The 25,290-nt window shown below is 45.0% G+C and overlaps 1 pseudogene; it reads right to left on the bottom strand.

Moving 5' to 3' along the window:
* Positions 1-21,950: 21,950 nt before the first annotated feature.
* Positions 21,951-23,612, bottom strand: LOC102402498 (annotated as a pseudogene).
* Positions 23,613-25,290: the final 1,678 nt, after the last annotated feature.

Raw genomic sequence — 25,290 nt, 5'->3', positions numbered from 1 at the left:
TCTCACTGGAGTAAAAGCCGACAATCTTGCAATGCCCTGTAAGGACATGATCTGACTTCCCTGGAACCCCCGACCTCAGCCTCTGCCTCCTCCGTCCCTCTCATTACTCTACCCCGGTCACACGGGCCTCTTGGTTTTGCTAACAACAGGCCAGGTGTGCTCAGCTTCTGATCAGGGACTTTATACTGGCTGTCTCCTCTGCCTGGAACAGTCTTCTGAAAAACCACACGGCTCACCTAAGTTACATTGTCAGCGAGGTCTACCCAGGACACCCTGTTGAACCCTGTAATGCTTGCAGACCCTCTTCATTCACAACCCTTCCACACTACTTGATTTGTCTGTAGTAATGCTCACCTAGTGTATTTATTGATGTGTTGATTTCTTCCACCCAGCTAGAATGTAAGGGATTTGAGTCTCTTTGTTTTACTGATGTATCTCCAGATCCTAGAACAGTATTCACTTCATAGCAGGTGCCCAAAAAGTTCTGTTGAATGAATGAATGAATGAATTGGGCTGGCTTGGACTCCCACTCTTCTTCTGAACACTTAGGACTTAGAATACCTAAGTCCTTAAAGCTAGGAGTGCAACCTACCAAGCTTGGACCAAGCTGGGTGTCTCCAGAACCTGGAATTTAGGTTATGCTCTAAGAAAGAATCAAGCAGAAATCAACAGATAATCAGTGAAGTTGACAGCACCTGTGATGCTTACTTAATATAAGTATTCTTGGGTCCTACCATAAGCTTATAAATCAAAATTTTGAGGGGCAAGGGTCACAAACTTACTTTTTTGGGGTTTGTCTCTTTTTTTAAATCAGCAGCTTCCAGCTTATTCCTTTGTTCACTAAAACAGAATAGTCTGTGGGGAACGTGTAAATGCTTGGTGGGAGCAACACAGGTGTACTGTGATACATAACTGGAGAATGGCAAAGAAAATTGAGATATGATTAATTGCATTTGAACCCCTGGTGGTTCAGAGGGTAAAGAATCCGCCTGCAATGCAGGAGACCCAGGTTCTATCCCTAGGTAGGGAAGATCCCCTGGAGAAGGGAATGGCTACTCACTCCAGTATTCTTGCCTGGAGAATCCCACAGACAGAGGAGCCTGGTGGGCTACAGTCCATGGGGTCACCAGAGTCAGACAGGACTGAAGTGACTTAGCACAGCACAGCAAATGGCACTGACCATCAGAAAAAGAACGGGGGGCTTCCCTGGTGGCTCAGTGGTAAAGAATTTGCCTGCCAATGCAGGAAACACAGGTTCAATCCCTGATCCAGGAAGATCCCACATATCTCAAAGCAACTAAGCCTGTACACCACAACTACTGAGCCTGTGCTCTAGAGCCCAGGAACCGCAACTACAAGCTCATGTGCTACAACTTCTGAAGCCTCCGTGCCTTGGACCCTGTGCTCTGGAACCGGAGATGACACTGCAACGAGAAGCCCGCTCACAACTAGAGAAAGCCCATGTAGCAACAAAGACCCAGCACAGCCAAAAATAAATTAAATTAAATTAAAAAAAAGAAAAAGAAGATATAAACAGAAGAAGGGAGATGTAATATGTCATCTGCAAACAGTAACCTTTTTCTTTCTTTCTTCCCAAATTGAGTTTGTCCCCTAAAGACTGGGGAATGAATGTACACAGTTTAAGTAAAAATAAAAAGTTTAAGGTGTTTTCTAAGCCTCAACCACATCTAAAAAAAAGACATATATTTTAAAATTTTGACCATTCCTTGCAATATGATGGAATAGGACTTGACCATTATAAACACACTCTGCCTATCAAGGACATAAGGAATCACAAAGCACACCCTTAATGTGTCAGAGAATGTAATAAGATGACCTAATTAGGGCAACGTATGGGGAAAAAATAAGTTTCACATCAGGAAGGACTACTATACTATACTACTACTACTATTAGCTAAAGATTTGTAATCGGCCCAAATAATTAGTTTTCTATGAAGCTTTTCCTGCCTCCTCCTTCCCACTGTCCTCTAGACCCACTAGAACTGGCTACTCCTTTGTGTCCCACTGGCTGCTGTAGGTTTGTCTACTCAGGAATCTAGCAAAGCCCCTGCAGTAATTCTCTATAACTTCATTATTTTTTAAAAAAAATATTTATTTAGCTGTGCCAGCATGTGGGATCTTGTAGTTGCAGCATGCAGACTCTCAGTTGCAGCATGTGAAATCTTGTTCCCTGACCACGGATCGAACCCTGGCCCCCTGCATTTGGAATGGAGACTCTTAGCCACTGGACCATCAGGAAAGTGCTTGTAATAACATCATTATTTATATACATGTCCATCAGTGAGACCCTAAGCTCTTGGAAGATAAGGACCAGGTCTTGACTGGCATTCACAGCATCAGCACAGGCTATGGCGTTTGGTAGGTATTCAGTAGATTTTTGATGAATGGATGAATGTGCAGATAAATCAAGCTGTTGTCCTAATTTTCAATAAAAATGGAAGGTAACTCTGAAGTAAACTGTAAATTTAAAATTAAAAAAAGGAAAAAGTATTATAGTAATACAAGCAGAAAGCCACTGGTGCATCTCTAAGCCAAAAAAGAAAATCACTGGAAAGGTCAAAATTTATTAGATTGAGCTTGATTGAAATAACCATTAAGACCATTTTGCCTTGAACTCTGGATTTAATATGAACTCTTCAGTGATTTTCGTTCCCAGCCTGGGATCTTGATCCTTCAAAGGAAATCCCTAAATAGGCAAGACAAGTATTCTGGGCACTGGTGAGGAGATGTCTTTATACTTCAAACTAATAAGTTGATTTTCTAACACAAATCAGAAAAGATTGGGTGGTCAGGAAAAAATAAAAGAAAACTGTTGCTTTAGTCTCAGGACTTTTTTCCCTTCCATCTGAGTATCCAAAATATGATCATTTTTATCACCTAAATTATATAAAGTACTTTTCCTGAGTAACAGAGAAAAAAATACTGACTGTAGAAAAGTTGGAAAGGACCAAAAAAAATTCATAATTCTACTCCAGCAGGGCATCAACTCTATAACTGGTTGTTTTCACTTCCAACTGTTGTTTTTACACTTTTTTTTTAAATATAATTGTAATTACTATAATAATACCTTTTTATGGTCCTAAACTAACAAGATAATTTCATTTATTAAGGGTTTTTTTCTGTTTACTCTGCCCCATGAAGAGTTTTCCCTTTCTATAACTTCAAATTTTTCTAGAAAAATCTCTTTCTAGATATCAGAGAGATTTCAATCTACAAACATTTATTGAACACAAGCTACATGAAATATATCAAACTGATGTCAGAATATATACAGACATGTATGTTTCAAGAACTTAGCATATTAAGGAAACAATCCACCTTTATGTACACAAAGAAAACATGTCATGCCACCTCCTTCTTAATGGTTTAGGTGGCAAAGTAACAGGATGTAAAAGAGGGGTTATCCAGGGTAGCTTAGGAGAAAGGGGGCTCATGGTTCTGACAGATAAGGCTAGATAAACTCTACATGAATCATTTCATTGAATCCTCCAGTCAGTCTTGTTAGGTGGGTATTACTATTATTACCTTCATGTCATAGTGTTGGAAACTGCAGTGTAGCGCGATTAAGCAATTTGCCTCAAAGCATTCAGTTAGTTGTCTGGTGGCTCAGACAGTAAAGTGTCTGCCTACAACACGGGAGACCGGGGTTCAATCCCTGGGTCGGGAAGCTCTCCTGGAGAAGGAAATGGCAACCCACTCCAGTATTCTTGCCTGGAGAATCCCATCGATGGTGGAGCCTGGTAGGCTACAGTCCATGAAGTCGCAAAGAATCGGACATGACTGATCAACTTCACTTCATTGAGTTAGTCAGTAGTGGAGACGAGATTCAGTCAAGTCTTTCTCCAGAGCTGGGCTCTTGGCACTGGCTTCTATGAGATGTCCAAAAGCCCAAGGGAGTCAAAGAATAAGGGGAGACATCCAATCAAGTACTAGCAGAAACTAAAGTATGAGCTTGTTACCTGGAGTTGGGAGCAGAGAATAAGGAAGGAAGGAAACAAAAGCAATAAACATCCCTATTCAATGATAGGCTTCACAGACCACATGAGCAGGACAGGAAGGAAGGCAAGGTGCCTGGACCATTCTTCAGAGATGCTCAGTACTTTGGTTCTATTGGAAGACTGGGCTTCCCAGAGGGCCTCCTAGCTTTTTGAATTCGGACAAACTGCCTCGCCTTCACTCCACCACTCGGTAGAGGTTTGGGTAGAGGGGTTCCTGGTACAAAAGCATTCTTTTTCATGGATGCACAGTCCTGCTCACATAGCTCGGTTTATGCTCGCAATCACACATCTTAACCTGGAAGTTTACCCCGCACTTTTTCTGCCAGTTTCCCATTTGAGGGCAACGGATATTCAGACCTCCCTCTCCGAAATGGGAGTCCCTTAAAGGGGTTGGTTGGGGAATCAGAGGAGTCACACTGAACATCAAGCCACCATGCTCCCGCCATTCAGACCTCCGCACCAGAAGCGAGGTGCGCTCTTGGCCACTGCCTTCTAGAGAAAGCCCCTCACGGCCACACTCCAGCCTCACACTCGCGTTTTGGGCAGCAGCACATCTGAACCGGCCTCGGGGGCGGCGGGGCCTCCTGCCGCGGCTTCGGCGCTGACTTCCGCTTCCCTGTCTGGGCCAAGACGCCCCTGCTGTTCCCCGGACTTGCCCCGGACGCGAGAAACAGGAGCTGGCGCTCCCCTCGACGTAAGCAAGCACTCAGTCGCCCGCTCACACAACTTCCCAGCGCCCCGCCTGAATTCTGGAGGCGCGGGCGGGAGGTTGAGGCCAGGACCCTCCCCGCCCCAGCCCCGCCCTCCAGCCCCTCCCCCTCCCGTGCCTGGCGTTCCCCACCCCCGTGCCGCCCTCGCCTCTGCCCTCCCCTCCCCGCTCTTCCTCTTTCCCAACCCCCAGTCTCTTTCCTCTCTTCTTCCTTCCTCTCGGGTCTTGATCTCCCCTCCCCCTCCTCCTTCCCTCCTACTTTCCTCCCCCGCACCCCGCAGGTAAGGGGGCACCCGGCCAAAGTGAAGACCTTCTTCCCTCCCCAGGAAATTGGGAGCCGTGACACTTACGGCCCTGGCCACGCCGGCCGCCTGTGTCCGGGCGATTCTCGACCCGGAATCTGGAAAACCCTGAGCCAGTGACACACGCCAAACGGGTTAAAGGTGCCCAGAGGAGTTTGGAGGAGGCTCTTTCGGCAAATCTAGCTTTTCCCACGAGTGGCTCCTCCCTTAGGGCCGGGCAAGTGAGAGGCAGTTTGGAACCCCTTAGAGAAAATGTTTGGACACGCTCGGCCCGAAGGCAAGGTGAAGAGTGGGGAAGATTTTAGGTGAAGGAGCGAAAGGCCCGGGTCAGGCCCAGCCCGCCCGCCTCTTCAAGGGGATTTGAGTCCCTGGTGTCCGTGCAGGCGCCCTCAAGGCCCTCGAGATGCTGGAACCACCGTCAGTGCCCTCCCTCGGTAACCCTCGAGGCTTCACTTGAAAACTATTTCCGGTTGGGGGAGGGGATTTGGACAACCCCAAATCCTAGGAGTTTAGAGCCAGCATTCTGATTTGACCAAAAACCCAAGTGCTGTGCTCAAGGGAAAAAAAAAAATTTTTTTCAATTGGAAATACAGGAAGATTACCCGACCTGAAGTATAAAGATTGACTTAGGTCTTGACATTGCCTCAGGCTAGTTTTAGGTCTTGAATGAGTCAGTGAAGCTCTGAGACCGTTTCTTCATCCATAATATGGAATAATAATCCCTACCCACAGGGTTGTTGCAAAGAGAAACTGAGGTAATGATGTGATCATGTAAATTAGAAAAAGCCATACAAATGTGAGCTATTATATCTTCTGAGATTTATGACTCAGTCTAAAGAGAAAAGAAAACAGGATACTGTAACCCCAACTCCCAGCAAGACCACAGTGAAAGCCGGATTTCCCAATACTGTTTTAGCAATACCCTGGAGGAGACTCCGGGGACCTGTGCGACTGTCAGAAAATTCTTGCAAAATTGTTTTTAACTGGGATACTTGTATTTTATCATCATTTCTTAAAAGCTCATCATCTGAGAAGAGAGAATGTTACAATCAAAGTTGGGTGTCAAAATAGTAAAAAATGTCATTGAGCATTAGGAAACACTCATTTAAGCCAGATAAATCCCCTTGTTTCTTTGTTGTTTTACTACAGAATTCCTCAGAGCCTTTGGTGTATTATGCTCCAGAAAACAAATTATTGTTTGTATTAACTGTACTAATAGTTGTACTAATGTTGATGGGATCCAGGTGTTTGCAACTTGGCATCTTTGTCAGCCTTAAGCTTTTACCCAGAAAGACCCCATCTTCCTTTCAGTGGGCAATAACCAAACCAGAGAATAGTGCAGACTACAGAATCACTGGAATAGACTCCAGGGGACATCTCATCATGAGCCCTTAACACAGTGTCCTCGAGATGGCTTTTCTGCCCCATGTGCCTGCCCTCCACCCTGCAGACTTCTGACTCATTCAGCAACCTTCAACCTCACTCTTCCCTGTCACCTTGCCTTCACCCTCTTGGAACTCGGGAACTCTTAGGTTTGCCAATGGTGCTTGCTGCGAGTGTTTTCTTATTTAAAGGAAACGGCCTCCGTGAAAAGAGCCCAGTTTCTTCTCTAGGCCTCTGTCCACCCTACTTCTGTTCCCAGCCAAGCCATAGTGGATTTTTCCTCATCTAGAGGGGAGACCCTGCCCAGCTTTTGGCTGAAGTCACTGACCTTATGGACATGAGAGCCCTGTGGATATTGTTGGTCAGGGTGAGGCTAAATGGGCATCATGTTTTTCAAATGTGAGTTTACTAAAAGAAAGATATTAAATGATAATCCATATGGCTTGTGGATAAAACAAAATCATGAAGGTTGTTCACAAATGGCTATAGTAAGGGAACACTTACCCAGTGAACAACTCGGTGAGAGCAAAGGGGAGGGAATCCTGTGTGTCCAGCCTGAGCCAGAAGGGCCTTCCCTTATGTCGTCACACCTCCACACTCTTCCCTGAGTGGAGCTTCAGCCGCACTTTAACACTAATAGTGAGAAAATCCTAATGTTCTTGACGAGAAAACTCATGGGACTTTTCAGCAGGAGGGAAGGAGTATTCGTGACACTTTATTCCACAATTAAAACGGGGGGGATTACCCTTGGATGCTTGACTTCCTGTGCACAGAGGAGAGGGGCCACAACTGTACTCTGCAGCAATAAATTGCCAATTTAATTATCTGCTAACGTCCTGCAAACTGTAACTCATTTGATATTTCCTCCAAGAAAACATCTCCAAACTGTCAGCCGTCTCCCCTGCGTCCTAATTATTTTGTCACTATGTTGGTTCCATTTCTTTTTTCCACAAAATGGGTCCTTCAGCATTGGCTGATCAGTTAGCATTCTTTAAAGTTCAAAGCCGCTGGCCATTTGAGCCAAATGCATCATCGCCAGACGAATGTGAATTGAGTAATTCCATTTCAGCCATTTGTCAATACCTCAGAGGAAAAAATGTCAGCAGCACATGACAGTGATCAAAACAGTTATGAATTTGAATTTGGCTATACTCCTTTAGGATTATAACTGCATAATAGTAACCATCTATGTTAACCACCTTTACATTTCCTAGTTTGTCTATAGTTTAATTTTCTATCATAATTCTTGGCTTAACAACTATGGGTAGGATAACACCCAAGGAACTAGAGATTTAGAGTATATAATAATAGTAATTACAAAAACAATAATACTTAACAGTTAACAAGTATTTACTATATGCTAGGCCCTGTTTTGAGCACTTTGTATGTAATAACTCATTTAACCCAACAAAAACCCTACGAGATAGTTATTGTTATTATCCCCATTTTACAGATGAGAAACTGAGGCACAGTTTTTTTAAGGTTACAAAGCCAGGCAGTCTGCCACAAGTCCATGAAGAGTGGAATCTTCTTATCATAAAAAAAATTTTTGAATACTTACGATAGGCAAGTGAACTGCTTCACAAGCACTCTCTCATTTAATTCACACATGAACCCTACCAGTTCAGTTCAGTTCAGTCGCTCAGTCGTGTCCGACTCTTTGCGACCCCATGAACAGCAGCACGCCAGGCCTCCCTGTCCAACACCAACTGCCAGAGTCTACCCAAACCCGTTTCCATTGAGTCAGTGATGCCAACCAACCATCTCATCCTCTGTCGTCCCCTTTTCCTCCTACCCTCAATCTTTCCCAGCATCAGGGTCTTTTCCAATGAGTCAGCTTTTCACATCAGGTAGCCAAAGTACTGGAGTTTCAGCTTCAACGTCAGTCCTTCCAATGAACACCCAGGACTGATCTCCTTTAGGATGGACTGGTAGGATCTCCTTGCAGTCCAAGGGACTCTCAAGAGTCTTCTCCAACACCACAGTTCAAAAGCATCAATTCTTCGGTGCTCAGCTTTCGTTATAGTCCAACTCTCACATCCATACATGACTACTGGAAAAACCATAGCCTTGACTAGACAGACCTTTGTTGACAAAGTAATGTCTCTGCTTTTTAATATGCTGTCTAGGTTGGTCATAACTTTCCTTCCAAGGAATAAGCGTCTTTTAATTTCATGGCTGCAATCACCATCTGCAGTGATTTTGGAGCCCCAAAAAATAAAGTCTGACACTGTTTCCACTGTTTCTCCATCTATCTGCCATGAAGTGAAGAGACTGGATCCCATGATCTTAGTTTTCTGAATGTTGAGCTTTAAGCCAACTTTTTCACTCTCCTCTTTCACTTTCATCAAGAGGCTCTTTAGTTCTTCTTTACTTTCTGCCATAAGGGTGGTGTCATCTGCATATCTGAGGTTATTGATGTTTCTCCCAGCAATCTTGATTCCAGCTTGTGCTTCTTCCATTCCAGCGTTTCTCATGATGTACTCTGCATATAAGTTAAATAAGCAGGGTGACAATATACAGCCTTGACATACTCCTTTTCCTATTTGGAACCAGTCTTTTGTTCCATGTCCAGTTCTAACTGTTGCTTCCTGACCTGCATACAGGTTTCTCAAGAGGCAGATCAGGTGGTCTGGTATTCCCATCTCTTTGAGAATTTTCCACAGTTTATTGTGATCCACACAGTCAAAGGCTTTGGCCGAGTCAATAAAGCAGAAATAGATGTTTTTCTGGCACTTTCTTGCTTTTTCGATGATCCAGCAGGTGTTGGCAATTTGATCTCGGGTTCCTCTGCCTTTTCTAAAACCAGCTTGAACATCTGGAAGTTCACGGTTCGCATATTGCTGAAGCCTGGCTTGGAGAATTTTGAGCATTACTTTACTAGCGTGTGAGATGAGTGCAATTGTGTGGTAGTTTGAGCATTCTTTGGCATTGCCTTTCTTTGGGATTGGAATGAAAACTGAGCTTTTCCAGTCCTATGGCCACTGCTGAGTCTTCCAAATTTGCTGACATATTGAGTGAAGCACTTTCACAGCATCATCTTTTAGGATTTGAAATAACTCAACTGGAATTCCATCACCTCCACTAGCTTTGTTTGTAGTGATGCTTCCTAAGGCCCACTTGACTTCACATTCTAGGATGTCTGACTCTAGGTGAGTTTGAGTGATCACACCATCGTGATTATCTGGGTCATGAAGATCTTTTTTGTACAGTTCTTCTGTGTATTCTTGCCATCTCTTCTTAATATCTTCAGCTTCTGTTAGGTCCCTACCATTTCTGTCCTTTATTGAGCCCATCTTTGCATGAAATGTTCCCTTGGTATCTCTGATGTTCTTGAAGAGATCTCTAGTCTTTCCCATTCTGTTGTTTTCCTCTATTTCTTTGCATTGATCTCTGAGGAAGGCTTTCCTATCTCTCCTTGCTATTCTTTGGAACTCTGCATTCAAATGGGTATATCTTTCCTTTTCTCCTTTGCTTTTTGCTTCTCTTCTTTTCACAGCTATTTGTAAGGCCTCTTCACACAGCCATTTTTCTTTTTTGGATTTCTTTTTCTTGGGGATGGTCTTGATTCCTGTCTCCTGTATAATGTCACAAACCATCTATAGTTCTATAGTTCATCTATAGTTCATCAGGCACTCTATCAGATCTAGTCCCATCTATTTCTCACTTCCACTGTATAATCATAAGGAATCTGATTTAGGTCATACTTGAATGGTCTAGTGGTTTTGCCCACTTTCTTCAATTTAAGTCTGAATTTGGCAATAAGGAGTTCATGATCTGAGCTACAGTCAGCTCCCTGTCTTGTTTTTGCTGACTGTATAGAGCTTCTCCATCTTTGGCTACAAAGAATATAATCAATCTGATTTCGGTATTGACCCATCTGGTGATGTCCATATGTAGAGTCTTCTCCTGTGTTGTTGGAAGAGGGTGTTTGCAATGACCAGTGAGTTCTTTTGGCAAAACTCTATTAGCCTTTGCCCTACTTCATTCTGTACTCCAAGACTTAATTTGCCTGTTACTCCAGGTGTTTCTTGACTTCCTACTTTTGCATTCCAGTCCCCTATAATGAAAAGGACAGCTTTTTTGGGTGCTAGTTCTATAAGGTCTTGTGGGTCTTCATAAAAGCGTTCAACTTCAGCTTCTTCAGCGTTACTGTTCAGTGCATAGACTTGGATTACCGTGACATTGAATGGTTTGCATTGGAAATGAACAGAGATCATTCTGTCGTTTTTGAGATTACATCAAGTACTGCATTTTGGACTGTTGTGTTGACTATAATGGCTACTCCATTTCTTCTAAGGGGGTCCTGCCCACAGTAGTAGTAGATATAATGATCATCTGAGTTAAATTCACCCATTCCAGTCCATCTTAGTTCACTGATTCCTAGAATGTCAACGTTTACTCTTGCCATCTCCTGTTTGATCACTTCCAATTTGCCTTGGTTCACGGACCTAACATTCCAGGTTCCCATGCAATATTGCTCTTTACAGCATCGGACCTTGCTTCTATCACCAGTCACATCCACAACTGGTTATTGTTTTTGCTTTGGCTCCATCCCTTCATTCTTTCTGGAGTTATTTCTCCATTGATCTCCAGTAGTAAATTGGGCACCTACCGACCTGGGGAGTTCATCTTTCAGTGTCCTCTCTTACTGCCTTACTGTTTTGGGGTTCTCAAGGCAAGAATACTGAAGTGGTTTGCTATTCCCTTCTCCAGTGGACCACATTCTGTCAGTCCTCTCCACAAGGACCCATCCGTCTTGGGTGGCCCCACATGGCATGGCTTAGTTTCATTGAGTTAGACAAGGCTGTGGTCCGTGTGATCAGATTGGCTAGTTGTCTGTGATTGTGGTTTCTGTGTGTCTGCCCTCTAATGCCCTCTCAGTGCCTACCGTCTTACTGAGTTTCTCTTACCTTAGACGTATCTCTTCATGGCTGCTCCAGCAAAGCGCTGTGAACCCCATAAAGAAGTGCAAATAAGCTCCTTCCTCAGAGAAGGAGCTTAATTTCTTTCCTCTTGAGTGTGGGCTAAATTTAATGTCTTGCTGGTAACAAGGATACGGAAAAGAAAATTAGTAACTTCATAGTGGCAAAAGCTAGCAGATAACACCTTAGCCAAGTGACCAAGGTTCACATCGTCTGTAATATGTCCTGCTCGTATCATGAGCCCCTTGATACAGTGTCATGAGAAAGGCCCCTCCCCTTTGGGGTCGTCTTCCCAAATATTCATAACCTCAGTCTAGTCATGAGAAAACATCAAGCCCAAGCCAAAATTGAAGGACATTCTACAAAATTCCTGACCAATGCTCTTCAGAAACATCAAGGTCATGAAACACAAAGAAAACCTGAGAAGCTGTCACAGGTTGGACAAGACTAAGGAGACAGGACAAGTACTTGGTGTCTTGGATTGGATTCTAGAGTGGAAAAAAATCAGATGTTAGCAGGAAAATGGGTGAAATTTGAACAGAGTCCGTGGTTAATAGTCTCCTGTCGATGCTCATTTCTCAGTTTTGGTAAGTGTATCATGACATATTAGGTATTAACAGTAGGGGAAGCTAGATGAAGGGCTTAGGGGACCCCTATGTGCTGGCTTCAGGGAGGGAAGGGCCCAGAGCTTGAGGACTGGGTGGAAGCTGTTGATAATCCCTTGCCCCTGTAGGTTGCTTTGTGGTTCTTAGTGCTTCCAGATGTTCTCTCCTCAGACTGGAGCCCCCTCACCCAGTCTCAGGATTTTTTCCACCAGCTTTTGAAAGCCTGGCAGGGGCTTGTGAAAACAGGTAGCCAGATTAGGGAGTGGCAGAGTGGGCATGGAGACAACATCTTGGCTTGATGGTAAAAACTAAGAAAATCAGAATTCAACATGGACTTTAATTAATAATATATTATTACTGGTTCATTAATTGTAACAAATGTTCCATACTAACATAAGGGGAGGTATGAGGGTAGGAGAGGCTAATATGGCAACTCTGTACTATTTTCTCAACTTTTATGGGAAATTAAATTCTAAAAATATAGTCTATTTAAAATGAAAAATAGAGGACTTCCCTGGTGGCCCAGTGGTTAAGAATCTACCTTCCAATGCAGAGGACATGGATTTGATACCTGGTCAGGGAACTAAGATCCCACACACCCCAGGGCAACTAAGCCCATCGTGTGCCACAAGCAGAGAAGTGCACGCACCGCAACTACTCAGTCCTCGTGCTCTGGAGCCCACGCTCCACAAGAGAAGCCCCCACAGGCTGCGACTAGAGAAAGCCCGCGTGCTGCAATAGAAACCCCGCACCGCCTCGAAGACCCAGCACAGCTAAATTAAAAAATCACCCTGCCTGTGCTTCTAAGGTAAACAGAGCATCCGAATTCACTGAAGGTTCAGCAGAGCTGCCCTGGTTTGGCTCCAAGGGACTTGTGATGATGCCACAGAGAGAACGCAACAAGCATCAGAAGAACCACAGAGATGATCGAAGGACATGGAAAAGGAGGGCACAATTAGTCGAAAGAACACAGGAAAGGGAGGGCAGGTGGGAGAGCAAATGAAGGACACCCTGGGCTTCAGGCCATCTGTTGTATGTGGCTGCCCTGCCCCATTGTTCACCCCCCTTACCCGCTCCTCTTCTTCCTAAATCTGTTGCCTTTTAATAAGCTCTGTGGCAATGCTACATACTCTGTCCCTGCAGATTCCCTCTCTAGTTCCTGCTCTGTGTCCCAGGATACTCCCTGCTTGTGGCTTCCCTGGGGCCTGCCCAGTGGGCAGGGAGGAGATTGGGGTCTGAATCATTAGGTGCCTCCCCTCTCTGTGTGTCTCTCCTAGCCTGGGGCCCCAGCAGAGGCCACAGCCTCTCCCTTCAGCTCTCCCTGGCTTCTGATGATCACTTCTCCTTTTGTCCCTTTAGGCCTAGTGTGTCTATGCTTCCCCACAAGGGGCAGTTCTGGGGTGCTGCACCATTCCTTGCTGGTTTCCCTAAAGTCAGCCCACACTTGTGCATCCTCCCTTTATTAATCTCTTCTCAGTTACTCAGTCAAATGCATCACCTGTTTCCTGCTGGGACCACAACCAGTATGCTCACTGTCTCTTGTTTATCTTGCCCTTTAGAACAGAAACTCCATGAAGGCAGAGATTTTGTATGCTTCCTCCACGGCTGTGGCCTTAGAAAATATTTGTTGAATAAATGAGTGAATGTTCATAACGGCTGTGGCTCTTAGAAAATATTTGTTGAATAAATGAGTGAATGTTCATAGTATCTGTACTCATACAGTAGTTACTAATCTGCATGTGGCTATGGAGCACTTGAAATGTGGCTGGTGCCACTGAAAATCAATTTTAAATTTTATTTAAGTCAGACAGCTATATATGGTTAGTGGCTACAGCGCTGGTCTAAGGAGACTGCCTGAGCTCCAGCCATTTCTCTAGCTACTGAGGTCCACTCTGCCCCAATAGGCGTTGAACAGGAATGACTCAAAGGCCTTGGCTATATCCCTCGCCCTGGGGAAGTGCAGTGCTAGGCTTTCTGGCATTCTCTCTAGGCTGGCAAACTTGGGAACATGTGTCTTGCTACTATTATACATTTACATTTTTATTTCATTGCAAACTCAGTGTTCTTTGGGTGATGGTTGTTGTTTAGTTGCTAAGTCATGTCCGATTCTTTGCGACCTGTGGATTGTAGCCCATCAAGCTCCTCTGTCCATGGGATTTTCCAGGCAAGAATACTGGAGTGGGTTGTTATTTCTTTCTCCGGGGTATATTCCCAACCCAGGGATTGAACCCACAACTCCTGCGTCTCCTGCATTGGCAGGCAGATTCTTTACCACTAAGCCACCAATAGAGTTACAGTGTGCTCACCAGGCCCTTACAAAGTCGCAGCTTACAAAAGATCTCTGGTCCCTAGCCAAGGGAGTCTCCAGCTGCTGACTGACCCTGCCTGGAAAGTCAACTTGGAAAAGACACAAATGTCCTAATCCTCTTCCAAACCACTCTAAGTAGGTTTTATCCAGTGACCTGTAAAACCAAATTAGTAAAGGGACACTTTAATTCCAGCTCATTAGAGAGCTTCTAAAATCTTTGAAAAAGCCAACACAGCAAATTTTTATGTGCTGGGGGGCTAAGAAACCCATCAGTTTTTAAAGCAAAATGTCCTTGCTTTCCCATGGTTTCTCTCACATCATGCAGCATACAGAAGATATTTCTAAGGCTTTTACAGGGGGTCCCTGGTGAAGGTGGGAAGCAGCTGTCCAGAAGGAGAAAAATACGGTTGCCCAACAAGGTCAAGAGATTTTCCCCAAGTTCTGCCAAGTTTGGTCCCCCTTCTGGTCTCCTGACTCTCATACAGGGAACATTTGCACTGTTCTGATTATTACCCCAGGAGCTGGTTTATTGCACAATATCAGGAAATAGTCCATATGAAATCCTGGCCCACAGAGTGTACATGTTCTGCTTTTTATTCTGCAGCTTTTTTATACAGTGTGTTTTCCTTTCCCATAATGTCATCTGGAAGCAATTCCTCCCAACAGCTGGATTTGCTTTCCCAATTGGTAAACACGTAAAATGGAAGGCAGGCGAAGATGCTGCGTGTCACCAGAGAGCCCTTTCCCCACCCGCTTGGCTCACGTTCTGAGGCTTATCTTGGGTCTCTGCACAATCCTCATCAAAACCAAGAATGTCTTCAAACAGGCGACCGACACTGCACTCCCTCCTTCAGAGGGGTCAGTGTGTTCTTTGGGGGACACATTTTCTGAATACTTTGCAGATAAAATGGATCAGATGCAGACCAGATTCCAGCTTGCCAGGATCTCTACACTCCATGTGAGGGCCGACAGAGTAGCATCTCCCAAAGTTCCCACCATCCTGGTGCAGTCAGAACCTCTGGGGTCCCCTGGGGAGCCTGAGAGCAGAGCCCTCCCAGTGCCACGGTCACCAAAGCCAGTAAAGATAAGAGAGGAACCCAAAGAGCCCTAAGTGGGTCATCAAAGAAGATGAATGTCCCCCAAACACACTCTGCAGGAACATTTCCATAGGGACACAAGCAGAAGGGCCGGCCCGCGCTGTGGAACAGCCGAGGCCCTGAGCACAGCTGGCCTCTGGGTGTTGGCTCACACCTCTCGGCTGTGTTCACCAGCATGCTAGCTGTGGTCCTAGAGTTCCGGGGGCACACTGATGCTGGAATACCACAGTAGAGGACAGAGCTCAGGCTCCAGGCACTTCCTGCTCTCATGTAAAAAATGTTATTCTTTAGATCAGAGTTTCAAATCTAGGGGAAATCAGCCTCGCATATGGCTGAACTCTCAGAGGGAACATGAGGGTATGCCAGTGACCAGATATAGGAGAGGACGTGTACAACCTGGCACCACTGCGTGGGTGACCTCAGTGCAGTGCTGGCCAGCTTCAGGGTGGGTGTGGGAGTGGGAGGGACTTCTGTCAAGTTCCACCAGCCCTGTAGGTAGACAGGGCCCAGAACCCACGAAGGGGCTTCCCTGGGTTGTGGGTCTTTGACTGCAGAGTTCTCCCTGCAGGAAGCAATGGGCATCCCTCCCATTGGACGTATAAAAGGAGAGTTAGGGGCAGTGCTCACCAGGGGACCCTGAGGAGGGTGGCTGCATCAGCCCCTCTGCCCAGACCCAACTGCATCATACATTTCCCCAAAACTCATGGTCTCATACCTGGAATTTTGAAAACCTGCGATTCTGGTTCCATGACAGGGCTGATACCTTCAGATTGTGGTCACTTTGGTCTGGTCACCTGAACTGCTCTGGGGAGGGGGAGCCTCAGGATACACTTGGAAAGCATCACAGATGCCTAGGACAGAGAATGGGTGGTGAGAGCAGCCCACTGGTTCACGCTGCCCAATGATCCTCTAGATTAAAGCACCAGAAAAGACGTAGCAACCAAATGCAAGTGTGCGCCTGGCTTGGATTCCCGGTTCAGACAAGCCAATTATAAGAAGGCATTTTTGGATAATCAGGAAGATTTGCATTTGGACTATGGCCATGCCACCTTGACTGTGCCTGATCTTTCATTTGGACTGGGTATAGGAAAATGTTTAAGACTTTATTGTTAATTTTGATAGGTGTGATAATGGTTGTATGGTTATTATATAAGAAAATGTCATCATCTCTTTAAAAACATAGGCTAAAATATTTAGGGGTGAAATATGACGTCTGGCACTTATTTTTAAATACTTCAGGAAAAAAAGCTGGTGAAGCAAATTGGTTTCTTAGTCCATTTGGGCTGTTGTAACAAATACGGTAGACTGAGTGGATTACAAACAATAAGCATGTATTTCTCACAGTTCTGGAGGCTGGAGGTCCAAGATCAAGGTGCTAGCAGATTTGGTGTCTGATGAACCTCTTTCAGGTTCGTATATGTCTGCCCTCAACCTCACAAAGTGGAAGAGGTGAGAAAGCTCTCTGGGGTCTCCTTTATTGGGATCCACCCTTATGACTTGCTGCTGCTGCTGCTGCATCGCTTTAGTTGTGTCCGACTCTGTGCAACCCCATAGCCGGCAGCCCACCAGGCTCCCCGTCCCTGGGATTCTCCAGGCAAGAACACTGGAGTGGGTTGCCATTTCCTTCTTCAATGCATGAAAGTGAAAAGTGAAAGTGAAGTCACTCAGTCCTGTCCAACTCTAGCGACTCCATGGACTGCAGCCTACCAGGCTCCTCCATCCATGGGATTTTCTAGGCAAGAGTACTGGAGTAGGGTGACCCTTATGACTTACCACCTGCTAAAGGCCCAACCTCTTAACTTCACAGTGGGGATTAGGTTTTTCAACACATACATTTAGGATGGAACATAAGCATGCAGTCTATATAGCATGTGGCAAGTTGTTAATGCTTAAATTTAAATAATGGGTATATGGGAGCCTTTTTTTTTAGTAAAATGATTTTTAAGTTTTTAACGGCCACATAGTAGTCTATCATGTGGTTGAAGAAGAGTTTTTTTTAATTAATTAGTTTTTAGAATTGAGATATAACTGATATATTGTCAACACATTCTGTGTATAAGGTGTACAATTTGAGATTCTTTATACTTTGATATATGTTGAATTTTTTTATAATAAAAAGTTTAAAATACAGACTATTTTATCACAAAAACAAGAACCAAACACCATTCAATGGTGGCTGAATTCTGCACTAAGATTCTTAATCCTAATGGCTAAACCAGGGGTCAGCACTCAGGTATAATGGGGAGGTGACCCCTGCAAGCTTTGACCGGGAGTTTGACATACCTCCCAGCTCTTCTGCCTGGTCAGAAGTGGAAGGAACTAGTCTCCCAGGACAAACACAGCCTTCTTCGCTCCAGTTCCTACTGGCCTTTAGGGCTGTGGTTTCCTCCTGTGCATTAGTGCATGAGAAGTTTGGGGCCAGGAGGAGCTGAAGTAGGACACAGACCACATGCCACTGTAACTGCCAAATAAAGCTCTGGTTATTCCAGCATCAGATGATTCTTGCTGCCCTCACCCCCAGTGTTCCACTGTCCCATCAGTGCTGACTGTCCTCCTCCACTGGTTCACACACAGACTTGTAAACCAGGAAGAATCCTCTGCTAGTCCCCTCTCCTCCAGCGGCAAAGGGAAGGCCTCTACTTAGAAGAGTTAGTGCAGGCATGGAACTTCATTCTCTTCCGAGCCCTGGCTCTTGCCACCTTCCCAACTTCTGTCTTCCCATTCCAGGTTAGTCTACAATAGTTAGCCTTAACCTGGTCTTGGGAGGAGAGGATTCTTTGCTAGTTTCTTTCTTTTTTTCATACTTTTTTTTTTTTTTGGCTGCACAGCATGGCACATGGAACTTCCCTGACTAGGAATCGAACCTGTGACCCCTGCAGTGGAAGCACAGAGTCTTAACCACTGGAGCACCAGAGAAGTCCCAGGTGATTCTTTGTTAGTTTCTTATCTTCTCTTTCTGGCTGAAACAGTCTTTTCTAGAAAACCATCTTTTTTCCTCCTGCTTGAAATATGTGGAGTTTTCTATTTTCCTTCAAGTCCTGAGTGAAAGGCAAGTGCATTTTCATGGTACAGGGCCATACATGGTACTTTCTCAGTCCCAGCCTGGGCGCCCAGCCCTCTGGAACGGAAAAAGGCCTCCCATGTAGAGGTGGGGTCTAGAGAGTGCTATTGCCGAGAACCTGCCCAAGCTGTTGCCAGCATGTTATAAAGAAGACTGCTCTAAACAGAAAACAGAAAACAAATTTGAAAAGTCCTAATTACACTTCGTGAGACTAAAGATGTAATATTCTTACAACATTTTAAATATGTTCTCTCATTTTCCTTTTTTTCCTTCCTGTTTGTCTCAATTATAAGTTCATGAGAACTTACTTTCATTTTTTAAATTTCTGCTCATTTTTAGTAAATACTAAGGGTACCAATACTACAGAAACTGTACTGGTGTGACATCACACAATAGCTCAGACATTTTACTTGTCAGTGGATACATGAAAGTCCAAATTCAGTCCACAAAGGAAGATTGGAGAAGATCAATGGATAAAGCTGTGAGTTATTCAAAGCCAAATATACAATAGTTGAAAACGATGCCCCATTTTCAGCCCAGCCCCAACTAGAATGTAAGTGCCTTGCAGGCAGGAATGTAGTCCATTTTGTACACAGCAGTGTCCCAGTGCCTAGAACAGGGTCTGCCACATACAGATGCTTAATACTTACTGGATGTATGAATGGTCTGTGCTTTGAAATTCTTGTAGCCACTTGTCACAAGCTACCATTACTATTAGCTACTATGCTATGCTAAGTCACTTCAGTCGTGTCCGACTCTTAGCAACCCCATGGACTACAGCCTACCAGGCTCCTCCATCCATGGGATTTTCCAGGCAAGAATACTGGAGTGGGGTGCCATGGCCTTCTCCAACTATTAGCTACTATTGCATCATAATTCAAGACAGAAAGTTTCTCAGAAGCAGAAGTAAATCTTTTTGTCTCATAAGAGCTACATCATCCATAACTGGGATTCAATAACTGTCTATTGAACAGATAGAAATCCGTTCTGTTGGGAACTAGCTAGTTACTAAATAATTTAAAAACATAATCCCACATAGGTCACGAGAAAAGCCATCGGCCATGCTATAGAAATGAACAGTTGCTGGAACCCCAGAAGTTTCTAATGTACTGTGTGGCAGGGAGGTAAATTTCCTGCCCTAGAAATCTGGCAAAAGAATTCGCTTGAGGATTTAAGTCTCAGAAAAAAAGACCGCGGGAAGGAGGCAGAGAAGGGGGAGGTCTTTTCCAGGGCCAATAGATTAAGGGTATTTAGATACCACTTAAGAAAGGAACCAGATGCCAGCCAGGTTTGTGCTTCAGTTTAACCACATTCCCTGCAAAACTTGCTTACGGGAAGATCAGAAGCTTTGGCGATCATTACTGAAAAGGATTCAGAGAAATTATTGCCTACTCCCGGTTGAAGAGAGAACAAGTCCTGGTCTTTTTTCGGTGTCAACCTCTACAGAGATGTGCTGTTGTCAAATCAAAAAGGGGACAGATCTGGAATTTTACAACTCTGATGAAAGTGAAATAAAAGGAAATCTGTATCATCTTGATCAAAGCATGTGCCACCTGAGTCGGCTCCCTGTCTTGTCCCTTGGCCTTGGCGACTCTCCTGTGCTGGAGGTTAAGGATTTGTTAAAGAAGATGGGTTTTGATTAAGTGTCACATTTAGTGTGATGTGACATGCTCTTTATCATTGCAAGGGAAGCTTGGGGGCCAGGAGGAGCTTTAGAGCTAGTTCCCAATATAAATTAGGAGTCTTGGGGAATGGGTGCTTTGCAGTCAGCCTTGATCTTTCTATGGCCCAGTGAATGTGTGTATGTGAGAATGTGCACACAGGTGTGCGTGCGTATGTGTGTGTGTTTTTGGAGAGATGGCAGAAAAGTCAGTTTTCAAGTGCCTGTGCTAATGGGCTAGTTACCCCTACTTGGAGTTTGACTTGCAATTGTAACGCAAGGCTCCAACTCTAAATTTGTCCACATTCTTGATGTGCTGGGCAAAGGTCTCTGCACCTTTTACTCTTTTGGCATTTCAGTGTTGCTTAGGGAAATCTGTAAGCATTCATTCATTCCTCTTGGGGACCACAGCACAAATTTGAAGATGGAGAAGGAGGAGGAAGCATTCCAAGTGCCACATGCCATTTCTAACCAGAGGCTGTGGGTACTGGCTCCCCGGGCTTCACCTAGAAAAAGGGGAGTAGGCGGAGCCAAAGTCACCTCCCTCCAAATCTAAGATGTGCCACACACCTTCAGATTCTGATTCTGGCTTAGCATGGGACAGTGCGGACAAAGAGAAAATGTGGGCACAGAAGAGTCCCAGGCTAATGGGACTGGGGGTCTAGGAGAATATCCCAGAAGGGACCACTCCCTTCTGGGAATATCCTCAAAGGCACCCCCTTTCCAGATTAATCTTCCTAAACTACTACTGGCATCAAGAACCTTTCCTACCCAGAACCTTCCATACGCCTTCTCTTCCCTCCCATTGTCTGTGAAAGAAAATCCACAGCCGTGACCCTGGTACTTGATGCTGCACAGCCTCCCCGGTGATTTCCTTGCCCCGTCTCTCAGCCTTTGCTCGTGGTGCTCCCCTGCCTGGTTGGCCTCCCTGTTTCTCCAATGGAAAGCCTGCCCATCCTCCAAGGACTGGCCAAAGCCCTTCCTGTTTCATGAAGGAGTCATGGCTCCCTGGGAGAAGTCCTTTTTTTATTCCAAAAATATGAGTGGAGGGTGTACTGGTTGCCCACAATTGCTCCAAGCACCTGGAATAAGAGAACAAAACAGATAAAGATGCCTGCTTTCAAGGGGCTTGCACAGTCAGGGGGAAATGTGCAGTAAACCCTAAAGATAAGGCATAAGTAGTAATTAAGTAGTATTACTTAGTAGCTGACAGTTGCTATGGGGGAAAAAAGGAACAAAATAGAGCAGGGAAAGGGAGACAGGAGCCCCTGAAGTTGGAGATCAGGGGGCTGGCTGCCGTATTACAGGGTGATCACAGTAGGTCTCAGTGTTGGTGGAAAAGAGAGGCACATAGCAGCGACAGACACCAGAGGGGAGAGTTCTGGGCGGTGGGCACATCTGGGGTGCAGGCAGAGCCATTCTCCTGGACGGATGGAGGGTCCCTCCTTCCTCTTCACTTTCCAGGTGGCCCTGCAGGCGATAGAGCTCTAGAAAAGCGTCTATGGACAAAGGAAACGTAAGAAAATCCATAATGTCAAATATTGAACAGAAAGGCCTGCAGTGTTAGTTATGGCCAGCTCTGCATTAAGGAGGAAGATAGCAAAGCAATGGAGAGGTGCTTCAATTTTCATTGCTATGTTCAAAGAATTTTTTTTTTTAACTTTTGCCCATTAAATATATATATATATATATATATATATATATATATATATTCTAATTTACTTATTTATTTGGCTGTGCTGGGTCTTTAGTTGTGGCATGTGGGCTCTTTTACTTGAGGCATTTTGGGTAGTTGTGGCATATAGGATTCAGTTCCTTGACCAGGGATTGAAACCCGGTTCCCTGCACTGGGAGTGTGGAGTCTTAGCCACTGCACCACAGGGAAGACCCAAAGGTAGTTTTTTTAATTAGAAAAAAATTATTTCTGCTCCTTTCTTACTACTGAGGAAACAGTTTTAAATATATATCTGAAACAATGTACTATCACATACTTTTTAAAGGTAAAGCACCATAGGTAAAGTTGATCAGCCATCCATGGTTCTCAGTATATGGGATCTTGCTTCCTGATTTCACATTAATTTCTGAAAATTAGAAATATCATCTCCAAAACATGTTAAGAGGGTTGTAAAAAAGATTGTTTTATTTAGTCATCTAGTTGTAGAAATGGAGTATATTTTCTTTAAGAAGCAAAAAACTAAGATCATGTCACTTCACATCATTAATGTATGTCATATAGGTCAGCAGGGAAAAAAATACTGTGATAAGCTTCTCTCTTCCATATGCAGAAGGCTTTCTAGTCTGAGCTTTATATGCTTCCTATCTTTTCACAGATGCTTCTTTTTCTGCTGCTTTTCATTCTTTCCCACATTTCATGTTAGAGGATTGATACAGCCTTTAAAACTTTATTAACAGGAGCAAATCCATTATCCACTGATTTTTTCTCAGAAGGCATGTTAACATTCAGATAGCCTGGCAGTTTCATTCTCATGAATACCCTAGCCATGAAAAAACTCTATAGGACAAAAATGCAATGAACAGAACAAGAAATCTATTGAGTTTTGGAATGTCTGCTGCATTGGATCAGCCCAGGATTATGAAACCTAAGCCTCCCATTGTAAACAGGAAGCTGGCTGCGGTCCTTCATACTATACTGTCCATTTGCTCTGTAGGCCAAGAAAACTGCAGGCCTCCAACGCCACGATCATCAGTCATGGATCCGACACTGGGAGGTTCCACAGTGACATCATCAGTCATTCCTCCGATGATGAGAATAAGACACCACCAGCAGAGTGCACACCGTCAGGGTCAGCCACCCGGGCCGCTTCTTCAGCCCAGTTTGGGACATCAGAGCACTACGCGTGGGATGTAGGGCAAAGTCTCCATGTTTTTGGCAGCAGAAGAAGCTCTCAAACCCTGCAGGCTACCCCATAACCAGCTAAGATGATTTTTAGAAGAAATTAAAATCCCAAAAGTATAAACTGGCAATTGTTTCTTGATATCAAATACATTCTTGAAATTGCAAGCGCCCCTGTACTTCATTAAACAGTCACTCACTGTCTCCTTGGCTGATTGCTGACTCACCAGTTCCCCTGCAGTTTGGCCAGGGCCCTCGTCACAGACACTGGCCCGAGGCTCTCTAATACCACCCCCTGGGGACACTCTTCCAGCCTCACTTGCACTTGGAGGTTATCTCTCTCTCGTTGTGATGGAGTCCCTGAGTCTTCACTTCCTTCCCCTACATCTTTGGGCAGCTTAGCCCATCTGTGCCTCAATTCACTCATCTATAAAAACAGGTTTATCCTAACACTGATCTGCAGCTCACCTGAGATGATCCACGCAAAGCACAGACCAGGGCCAGGCACACAGTCAACCGACTTCAGTGCTCAGGTCTCTTACCAGCCTCTGACCCAAGGTTCAAGCCTCCTGGTACAGCTTTCTTCCTCTTTCTGCTGGAACCACTCAGACCTCCCAGACCCTGCTCTCTTTATCGTGTTTTCTCCCACCCCATGAGTGCTGAGGCTTCCCAGGCTCTCTGCCTGCACTTCCTACGTGGCCTCTGCACAGCCATTGCAGCGGCTCCAGTCCCTGCCCCTCACCATTTATACTGGTGGCCCCCATCTGGTTCTCTATCCCAGCCTCTCCCCCGCCCTCCAGACTGAAGTATCCACATACACCCAGCACCTGTATTTACCCAGAGGTCGCACAGTCTGCTCAACCCAACCCTGTCTCTGGCTGCCCTCAACTCCAAACCCCCACCACACCTGCCTTCTCCAAATCCTGTCTGTCTTTTCCACCCCATGCTGTCTCTCCCATCCTGTCATTCCTTCATTTAATCCCCAACACTTGGGAGCATTCACAAGGTTAAGAAAAATCTTTACAAAGCGGTCCCTACTCTCAGGGATCTCCCGGGGCCATCGGCAGATAATTACAATTCAAAGAGGTTTGATGAAAAGCAGCACAGGATTTAGGAGTGAGGGCAGGAGGGGGCCTACCTAGCCTCAGGGGTTAGGGCTGGCTTCTTTCAAGACGGTATATTCAGCAGGGACAGACTTGAATACATTTTCATCTAGTAGAAGGGCAGAAGGCAATGGCACCCCACTCCAGTACTCTTGCCTGGAGAGTCCCATGGACGGAGGGGCCTGGAGGGCTTCAGTCCATGGGGTCGCTGAGAGTCGGACACGACTGAGCAAATTCACTTTCACTTTTCACTTTTCACTTTCATGCATTGGAGAAGGAAATGGCAACCCACTCCAGTGTTCTTGCCTGGAGAATCCCAGGGACGGGGGAGCCTGGTGGGCTGCCGTCTGTGGGGTCGCACAGAGTCGGACACGACTGAAGCGACTTAGCGGTAGCAGAAGGGCAAGGTGCCGTGGGAGGCCTCTTAATCAACTGCTCATTATCTGAGGCAAGAAACAAGGAGACCTCCAAGACCCAGATACTCTCACCTGTGGAGACTCTGTCCTACCTTAGAACAGGCTTATTAATACTATTATTATTATTTTAGCCACACCCTGCGGCATGAAGGCTCTTAGTTCCCCAACCAGGGATTGAACCAGTGCCTACTGTAGCGGAAGCACGGACTTCCCTGGTGGTCTAGTAATTAGGCATTCAAATACATGTCTATCCCACAGGAAACAATTATATTGCTGTTTCAGAGAAATTTATCACTTTGCTTTTAAAAATTATATAGCTACCAAAAAAATAATTTAATATCTACTAGCTATGAATTTCTATCAAAGGTCATGAATGTCAGAAACCTGAATATGAGAGAAATTTAACCTACAAATGGATCTCCAATTTAATGACATTTTTATGAAATCAGAGGTAAGGATGAAAGAAGCTGACATAATTTACATTTTGTAACCACTGCAATAAATGTCTGTACATTTCAATTTTGTACTTTTCTTCTCATATTTTCGAGCTCCTGCTTTCCCCACCCCTCAAACCTCTGGATTTCAAGTGTTTAAGTAGGGCCTTGGCACTTTTGTAGCCCTGGTGATAAACCAGGGCTTAGAGAATTCACTGGGTCATCAGAGCCAAGCCCACATCATCCAGGATGGAGAGGACAGTTGGTTCATGTTCTCCCCCAGAGGGGCCAGCTTTCAATGCTGGTTCCATTCCACCCAGGATGGTGACATTAGACTCCTACACATGGACTGGCTGGTGTGTAGGGACCCGGGAGAAATAGAGGACAGCGCCTTCTAAAGGGAGTGGAAGGCAC

Source organism: Bubalus bubalis, chromosome 2, assembly GCF_019923935.1.
Source record: "Bubalus bubalis isolate 160015118507 breed Murrah chromosome 2, NDDB_SH_1, whole genome shotgun sequence".
NCBI classification, from domain to species: Eukaryota; Metazoa; Chordata; class Mammalia; order Artiodactyla; family Bovidae; genus Bubalus; species Bubalus bubalis.
The sequence above is the reverse complement of the archived record's forward strand: the minus strand, read 5'-3'. Positions and strand labels throughout refer to the sequence as shown.